Raw genomic sequence first — 9,458 nt, 5'->3', positions numbered from 1 at the left:
AAATAACCAGTCTGAAGGGAGCAATACATAAAAAATGTTAATTAACCGGTTTATCCAGTTTAGCCTTCAAAACCCAGCTGTTACATCTGTTCCTCAGAGAAGGCTTTCCTGATAAGCCAACCCTTGACAGAACAAGTTATTTTCTCATGTGATATCCTCACCTAGTATTCTGTTCTTTCCCATCATTTATACTTTTCACATTCCATTGTAATTGCCTTTGTTTTCCCTTTGATACTATAATATCCAAAGAGGCAAGGCTAATTCTGTTTGTTCACGTGTGTATATCAATGCCTAACAAATTCCTAGCACATAATAAATTCTCTCTCTCTTTACATATATGTGCGTGTGTGTGTGTGTATTCAGTGTGTGTATGTATATGTATGTGTATGTATATATATAACCTCAATATATAAACCGAATAAACTAATGCTAGACTTTTGACTAATTTTTAGCCAGGATTCCTTATATAGACATGAAGTTTACCTAGCTGGCTTCTTCAAACTTTATGTTAAGGAAAAAAAAAAAAAAAAAGGTTTATTGAACTAGGCTGGTTTGAAAATCATGGAGCAAGTATCTTACTCCAAACTGTGGGTCAGCACATTACAGCCTGTGGGTAAAATCAGGCCTGTCACCTGCTTCCTAGACTCAGTATCATTATATTCTTTATTATTTCCTTTTTTACTCTGCCAAACACATGAAGAAACAGATGGAGAAAGAGAGAGACAGAGAGACATACAGACACAGTGTTCCTTTTGCTTTAATATTGATAATATCTTATGTTTGCTCTAGTAAATTAACATTTTCACTTTTAACTACTTACTTGTCAGGAAGTACAAGTAACAATAGCAACATGAAAATAGAAGGTTGAAGCCCACATGTGCTGACAAGGAAGACAGGGGTGGACAGATTTATAATTCATCAAGACATATACACTCTCTCCTACTCTATAAGACATGCTGAGACCACCTGTCTGAATTATGCAAGTTAACAGCTTTCCAGAAATATAATTTTACAAATGCTTCATAACATTTTTCTAGCCCTTTTGTAAAAATGAACTGGAATCTAAAAAAGTTATTTTTATTTTCCATGTAAGCGGTAGACTTTTGTGTGTGTGAATCTGCTCATTTGAAGGATTTTGCTGTTCGATATATAGGATCATGTCATCTGCAAACAGGGACAATTTGACTTCTTCTTTTCCAATCTGGATGCCCTTTATTTCCTTCTCTTCTCTGATGGCTCTGGCTAGTACTTCCAACACTATGTTGAATAGAAGTGGTGAGAGTGGGCATCCTTGTCTAGTTCCTGTTTTTAAAGGAAAAGCTTTCAGCTTTTCCCCATTCAGGATGATATTGGCAGTGGGTTTGGCATATATGGCTTTAATTATGTTGAGATACTTTCCCTCTATACCTAACTTATAGAGGGTCTTTGTCATGAATGAGTGCTGAACTTTATCAAATGCTTTTTCAGCATCTATAGATATGATCATATGGTCCTTGTGTTTGAGTTTATTAGTATGGTGTATCACATTTATTGATTTGCGTATGTTGAACCAACCTTGCATCCCTGGGATGAATCCCACTTGATCGTGATGAATAATTTTACGTATGTGTTGCTGTATTCTGTTTGCTAGTATTTTAGTGAGAATTTTTGCATCTATATTCATCAAGGATATTGGCCTGTAGTTTTCTTTTTTGGTTATATCTTTACCTGGTTTTGGTATCAGGATGATGTTTGCTTCATAGAATGAGTTTGGGAGATTTGCGTCCATTTCAATCTTTTGGAATAGTTTTGCTAAATTCCCGCATTGTAAGAAAGAATAAAAATTATGGACTTCAAAAAAAATTCACAATTAATGGCAGAGATAGATTCATGTAATGTATTTAGATACTAGTATAGGAATAAGACACAAAGAAGTGATGGAGTGATGCTAATAGAGCTAGGGAGTAAGGAAAGAAAGTTTTGAAGGATCAGGTCGGGCTTCTTAAAAGAAGTGCAAGTCCTACTTCTGGGACTATTATGTTCAAAGGCTTACAGTAACCTGAGCTCTTATAGTTGGTTCCTAACCATCTATTCAGAATTTCTTTGCACTGACGTACTATGTGCATCCACTTCAAGTTGGGTATAAACAAACCTACTACATTTAACATAATTCAATATCTTAAGTTCATTTTCAGTTTCCCATACTCAAAAGAGAGAGGAGATGCTTCTATTGACTAAAACGTCAAATCACTGTTCTCTTAGGCTATATTGAGTAATGACTTCAATTGCTCTTCTCTACATCTCCCAAAGATACAGTTTAATGATTTTCTAATATGAAACACTTATAGGATAAGAATGATCATTAGCAAACTATTTTACACATATGTTTTGAACTTTCAAACAAAATGTTCAGAAGGAAACACTATAAATTATTTTTTCTATGACATGAAGAAAGTATAATGTCAAACCTTCAATCAATGCAAACTTTTTTCAGTTTTGCTAGTAATGCTTCAATAAGATAATAAAATTTGAAAGACAAAGTCTGGGAAAATATAGGTAAACTATGATAATAAAGCATGTTTCTCACCATAGGGATAAAAAGAAATGCTTTAATCAATTTGAAATTTGAGACAGTTACAAGCTTGTTTCAATAACCTAAATCATTTCAAACTGTATAGTTTGGAAGATATTCATAGATTCTGAAGAACTCCTCTCACAATTTTATTGGAAAACATTTGTGTTTTAAATATGCTGAATGCTAATAGGACCTCCCTCCACTTGTGAGTAAAACTAATTCCAAAGGAAGGTGTGTATGTTCCTTCAAAAGATGCATGCAATTTGGCGATATTTTTTATATTATTTCTTCATATAAAACTCATGGAAATATTGGGTTCAGAAAAGTGACAGACTGGTGTGTTTTTTGCAGTATATCTGAAGTTTGCTTAATTGCTATTAAAAGAGATTATTAAGTATGATGTTTTAAAGGTAATATCCTCATTTCTTTAAGTGATATAATAGAAAAGATGAAGGGCAGATACAGTCAAAGTATGCATTTATAATGAACCAAGAACGGATATTTAAATATTTGTCTTAGTCAGTTCAGGCTGATATATAAAAAAAAAATACCATAGATTGGGTGGCTTATAAACAACAGAAATTTATTTCTAACAGTTCTGGAGTCTGGGAAGTACAAGATCAAATCACTGGCAGATTCAGTGTCTAGTGAGGGCCTGCCTTCTAGTTCATTGAAGGCGGCCTTCTTATTGTGTCCTCATATGGTAAAAGGTCCAAGGAAGCTCTCTGGGGTCTCTTTTACAAGGTTATTAATCCCATCTATGAGGGCAAAACCCCGATGACCTAATCACTTCCCAAAGACTTCACCTACTTCACTTTCATCACGTTGGGGATTAGGTTTCAACATATGAATTTTGAGGGGACATAAACAGTCAGTACATAGCAATCTTATCATAAAAAAAAAGAAAAAAGGAGAGGGAAATGCATTTAAGAGGAGTGAATACAGAAGGTGTAGGTTGCAAAACTAAGGTGATATTTTGATGTCCAACCTTTGAAAAAGTTGAATTGAGTAGAAACTACTCTGCCATAAAAAAGAATGAAATATTCCCATTTGCTACAACATGGATGCAACTGGAGAGACTTATGTTGAGTGAAATAAGCAAAGCACAGAGGGATAAATACCACATGTGCTCACTCATATGTGGGAGCTAAGAGAGAAAGATGGAAGGAAAGACCACAGTAGTGCCATGTTCTTACAGACGGAGGGAACATTCCTAGGGCTACAAAGTGGAATGGGGGGGGGGAGAAGAGGAGGGGGAGGGAGGTTGGAGTATAATTGGGTGGGAACGAGGGGTACAAAAGTAATTTCTGGTAATGGATATGCCCCCAGTATGAATCTGGCCCTCACATCATGGGCAGGAGGGGTGACAATTAGCTTTGTATTTCATGAATATTCCTAATAAATAAAAAAAAGAAGTACACTCTAAAATAATGATAAAAACTATAGTATAATAAACATATAAGCCAGTAAAAGAAAATAAAAAGAAACAGAAGAATTGTGTCAAAAACAGTCTTGGAATTGAATCTCGCCTACTAGGGAGGGCTGGTATAGAGTAGGTAAAGAAATGGATCCCAGTCACAGTGCCCATAGATACATTCTTGCGGGGCCCTTTGAGAGGAGGTTAGTGCCTTCAAAGCATTAGCTTTCACTTAAGTTTTATAACCCTTTATTCCAGGAAGAAAGAAAGGAGGAAATGTTTATATACCAGGTGATTTCTTTTGCTAAGCACATTAAAGCAAAGATTGACCAAAGAGGTTTTTTTGTTTGTTTGCTTCTGTTTTTGTTCCTGTTACTTATCAAAAGCTTCAAATAAGGAGGAAGACAGTAGCTAACTTTTTAGATCAAAGATGCATTATGATTCAGTTTGAATTATGCTTTTATTTTTATACTCAATATTGATTGAAGCCAACTATGTATCAAGTTTTATGTATAATAATAATGAAAATAGAAAAGAATTAAAACAGTGATCATATTTTAGAAGTTTCTAGTCTATAAGTTTAATTTCTATGTTTATCAATTACTTCTTTTAACCATTACCTCATTTTTCTTATTGCTAACATGTGGTTTGGACTGAGACATTTAAAGCACTCATCCAAGCATTATATTTAATTATTTGAATGCAGCTAAAATTTTGTCATTCCCAACTTGAAGAGAAAAAGATTTTTTAAAAAAAATTTGCCTCATTTAAAAAGACAGTATGATGCAAGCATGTAAAAGTGTGACTATAATTTGGAGAGGTGATGAATATGTTAATTAGCTTGATGGAATTTTTCTGAAATGTATACATAGTTCAAAACATCATATTGTACCCCATAAATATAAACAATTATTATGTTATTTAAAAATAAATAAGTAAAAATGAAAAAGTTATGACCATAAATAATGTAGTTTAAAAATCTCCACTACTATATGCTGACAATGGAATTTTAATCAGCTTTTAAAACATGAAATGTGAACACGGAAAAAAGAAAAGGAGGACTGATTACTATGGTATTTTGCTCTCAGGTGGAACTGAAAATATTTATTAAGAAATCCACTAAACAATATTGTTTGTGATATGTCAGTTCTATTGATGTCAACACAGTTATTATTGAAAGTGTATCTATAGTTTACACAGTCCATTTACACTAGCAGTTAGCCCTCTGACTTATGCATGTACAAAATGTTCCCTAAATGATTAAAATCTACTAGGTATATGAATTAAAGATTAGGAAAATACATTTTATATACATTAAAATATATGGTTAAAGGAAACATTTTATAGTTTTAATTGGAAATCTCAAGGAGCAATTCTTTTTCCTAGCAGGTAAATTTGAACTGCTAGAAAGCTCAGAACTACAGGCATGTGTTATGTTGTCTAAATGGCCTCTGTAAAATGATAAATCCTCTGTACCTGTGTCTCTTTTTTTCAAAACCTTTTGAAATATTCTTGGAAATAGTTCAAAAATAAGATGAGGCTATGCAATAGAAAGTTAAAATATTACCTGTTCCATTTCCTCACCTCTAACCTAGAAAACAGTTTATGTGAACTTTTGTTTCCCATAGGAACCAGGATAGGCATACATCCAAATTCACAGTGTTGCTTTTAAAATATGGTTGGAGATCATAATCAGGAAAATTTAAATGTAATGCAAAATATGGGGCAAAGAATATTTAGGATCTTAAAGAAGCTTCTTATCTTGTGATTCTAAATTCACATAGTAGCTTCCTTAGATAGCACTTACGAGAAAAAAGTCTAAAATTGGGCCAGCTACTAAAAGATTTATAGTTTGATGTTTTGAACACCATTTGTGTCAAAGATTCTTTACTGCTTTTCTAACGAGTTATGCCTAGTTCACTTAGTCCTTGTTTCTCTGCTGAATACCACCTGGTAACTAAATTTGTATCAAAGTGTAATTTATCCCAGTAAAAAATTATCTACAGAAGGCCACTAAGCATTAAGGTACTCTCCAAATATTCATAACAAGGCTGGAATATATTTTAATTACATTTTTACATATTTTCTGTAATTCTATATTTTATATTATTTTATATTATCTATATTCTGTTATACATTCTGTAATTCTATATTTTAAAGCCAATAGACACATGACATATGAGCCTCAAAGACTGAGACTCAGTGCTTAGACCTCTCACAAATACAATCGAGAATAAAATAAATGATCTTTCTTTCCACCAATAACCTATTATCTAATAGAGAATATTAAACACATACACATACATTTGGATTAAAAATAGTTATTCATAAATTAAAATCAAATATATATTACATTATTAATGGGAAATCAGGAAACAAAAATTACCTCGGAGGGAAATCGGGTAAAAATTTAGCAGGAAGGTTGTATTTTATATTTGTTGACAGAGAGAAAAAAATGGACAAATAGAGCATGGAGAGGGCATGAAAAGAATTACTCCAGTCAAGTAATAAAAAAAAGACGGGCTAGAAATGAGAACATGCAGTTTGTTATTGCTTCTTGCTGGCCAGAACATCAGATTTAAATGAGCCACTTGCATGTATTAGATGGAAGTCAAAATTGAGCAGAATAAAATGTCAGATTAAAGATTTCTACTTTAAGTCAAGCTTCTGAAGGGTGCCACCTTTAGTGGATGGACATTATTAACAGTAAAACAAAACACAGCAGAAACAACAAAGCCACCATGACCAAGCAGAAGGATACATGCCTGTGTTGGTCTTGGCTCCGGGTAGAATGGATGCAAACAATAGAAAAGTCTTTACTGATGTTTACTTTCCATAACTGCCTACTCACAAAAGATTGGAGCTAGAATCCTCACTACTTATGTCACCTAACAGCCACAAGTTCATCTGAAGTCTATAATGGTTATGAATTAATTAGTTCCAAAAGCTTCTGCTAAGAGAAAATAGTAAAACTTTTCTAAAGACATTCTTGAATATGAGGTCTCTAAACATTCCTCAAATTTTCAAGACACATGAGACTACAATTACAAAACCTAGGGTGAATGAGAATTAGCAGAGACTATAAACTGAAGAATGCAATTCACAGAGAAAACAGATACTGAATTTATTGGGTACAGTTTATAATAATAAAATCATGTTGAATATATTTGAAAAAAATGAAATAGGGAATTGATTGTACAATGACAAAAAGATACGCTACCAAAATAGATCAGGCAGTTTTGAAAAACAACCTCAAATTACTAAAAATGAAATGTGACAATTAATGGGTTATAAAGCCATATAGACACAGCTGAAGAGAGAATTAGTAAAGTGTAAGATAGCTTTCACAGAACTATCCAGAATGCAGTAGAGATGAACAAAAAAATACAAAATATAAAAGTAGTTTAGAAGACAAAGACAGTACAGTGAGGATTTTCATTTGATTCCTAGAAAGCAAGAAGAGAAACAATTCTGGCAAAGGAAAATTAGAAGAGAAAATCATTTAAATTTTTCCAAATTGAAGAAAGATGCAAATCTTCAGATTCATAAAAGTCAACAAAATCACTCATAATTAGATGTATCACATTAAACCTGAAAAACCCTAAAGAACTGAGCTGTATTTTTAAATAGAGCCAAAGATAAAAGAAAAACTATGTTTGCGGGAAAAATATCTTATAGCTGACTTCTCAACAATAATAATTGAAAACGAGAAAAATAACAGAAATATTTTCCAAGAGCTAAAATGAAAAAAATAATAATATAAGTACAGTAAAGTTAATTTTCATAAATGGAAGCAAATTAAGACATTTTTAGATAAATAAAAACCAAGAATATTCATTCTTGACAAACTCTAAGGGACTTTTACATATATATGTATATATATACACACATGAAGAAAGAAAATGATAACAGAAAAGAGATCTAAATTAAACAAGTAAATATTGAGCATATTTAATTAATTGAAAGAGTAAATTATGAGAAAATAGATTTGTGTATGTATGTTTGTGTAATGTTAAATAAAATTCAACTGTATAAAACAACAAAAATGTCTACACTTCGTGAGGTTAAAAATATTCATAGAAATAAAATAGCACATAAATGAGGAGACATGAGATGAAAAGACAACTTTACTAAGGTCCGTATATTGTTAAAGATTAAATATGAACATTAATGTAAAATAAAACCTAGTGTGACCAGGGATAGAAATAGATTGTGTAAATTTATATCAGTGGAGAGGAATACGTGGAATGAAAAAAAGAAATTTAAAAACAGAAGGAAGAGAAAAATTCCATAAAAATTGGAAAATATAAATAAATTTATATAGATTAGTAATCACAATAAATATAAATCAAGTAATCCTCTTACTAAAAAATAAAATTATCAGTCTGGACTAAGAAAAAAAATTGAAATTCTGCTACAAGTACACAGAATAATTAAAAGTAAATTGTGAGGTAAGGATATCCCAATAATTGTCTAACCAAAATATAACTGAAGTGGTATAATAATATCAGAAATATAAATTAAGCGAATAAACAGCACAACTAGAAATGTCAAAAATATATTTTAAAAGAAGATATTGCATTTAAAATAGTAAGCATCTAATAATGTAGTTTCATAACATTTTAGTAAACATTGACAGAATCAAGTAAATAAAACTTACTCATCGAGAAAGTAGAAGATTGTAGTTTATCCCTTTTGATAATTAGTAGAGATAGCACATACAAAAATTAATAAAGATATTGGAGATTTTAAAAACACTATCAGCAAGATTGATTTATGAGATATATACAAAACATTATAGCCTATATCCATACAGCTATAAAATAAACATATTAAATTTCTGGAATAGGGGAAATAAAACAATTATATTTATGTGTGTATACATACATGTCCGTGTATGTGTGTGCAAATTTTGTAAAGCAATAAATTGATCAATACAAAACTTACGTTGGGGCAAGAAAGAGAATTTAATCAGAGGGATTGGCCACATGGAGAAAGGGAGATTCAAAATTATTGGTAGTATGAAATTTTTAAACTCAGTGGTAGCTTCATGTTGCAAAAATGTGTAATTATTTATTCCTCAAAGTGGATGTGTGTGTATGTATATGCACGTATATACATACATATATATGTAAGTCCATAAGAAGAAAATTGTAAAACTTTATAGAAAAATTTAAAAAATTAAAAATAATAGAATATGTTAAAAGATGACAGAACTATATAATGGAAAGTGATAATTTGCAAAACGTATTGTTTAACCTCGATAAATTATAATCAAATCTAGCAGTTTTTAAATTATATATTGATTTTTGGTTATTTTTTCCCATAAAACAGCTTGTAAAGAAGGAACCAATAACAATTTCCTACGACTGCTATAACAAAGTACCACCTGTCAGGTAGCTCAGCAACAGAAATGTATTTTTTTTTACATTTTTAGAGGGTAGAACTCTGAGATGAGGGGTCTCAGTGTTGGTTTCTTTTCAGGCC

The sequence above is a fragment of the Cynocephalus volans genome, chromosome 1, assembly GCF_027409185.1.
Source record: "Cynocephalus volans isolate mCynVol1 chromosome 1, mCynVol1.pri, whole genome shotgun sequence".
Taxonomy (NCBI): Eukaryota; Metazoa; Chordata; class Mammalia; order Dermoptera; family Cynocephalidae; genus Cynocephalus; species Cynocephalus volans.
This window is presented reverse-complemented; position numbering follows the sequence as displayed.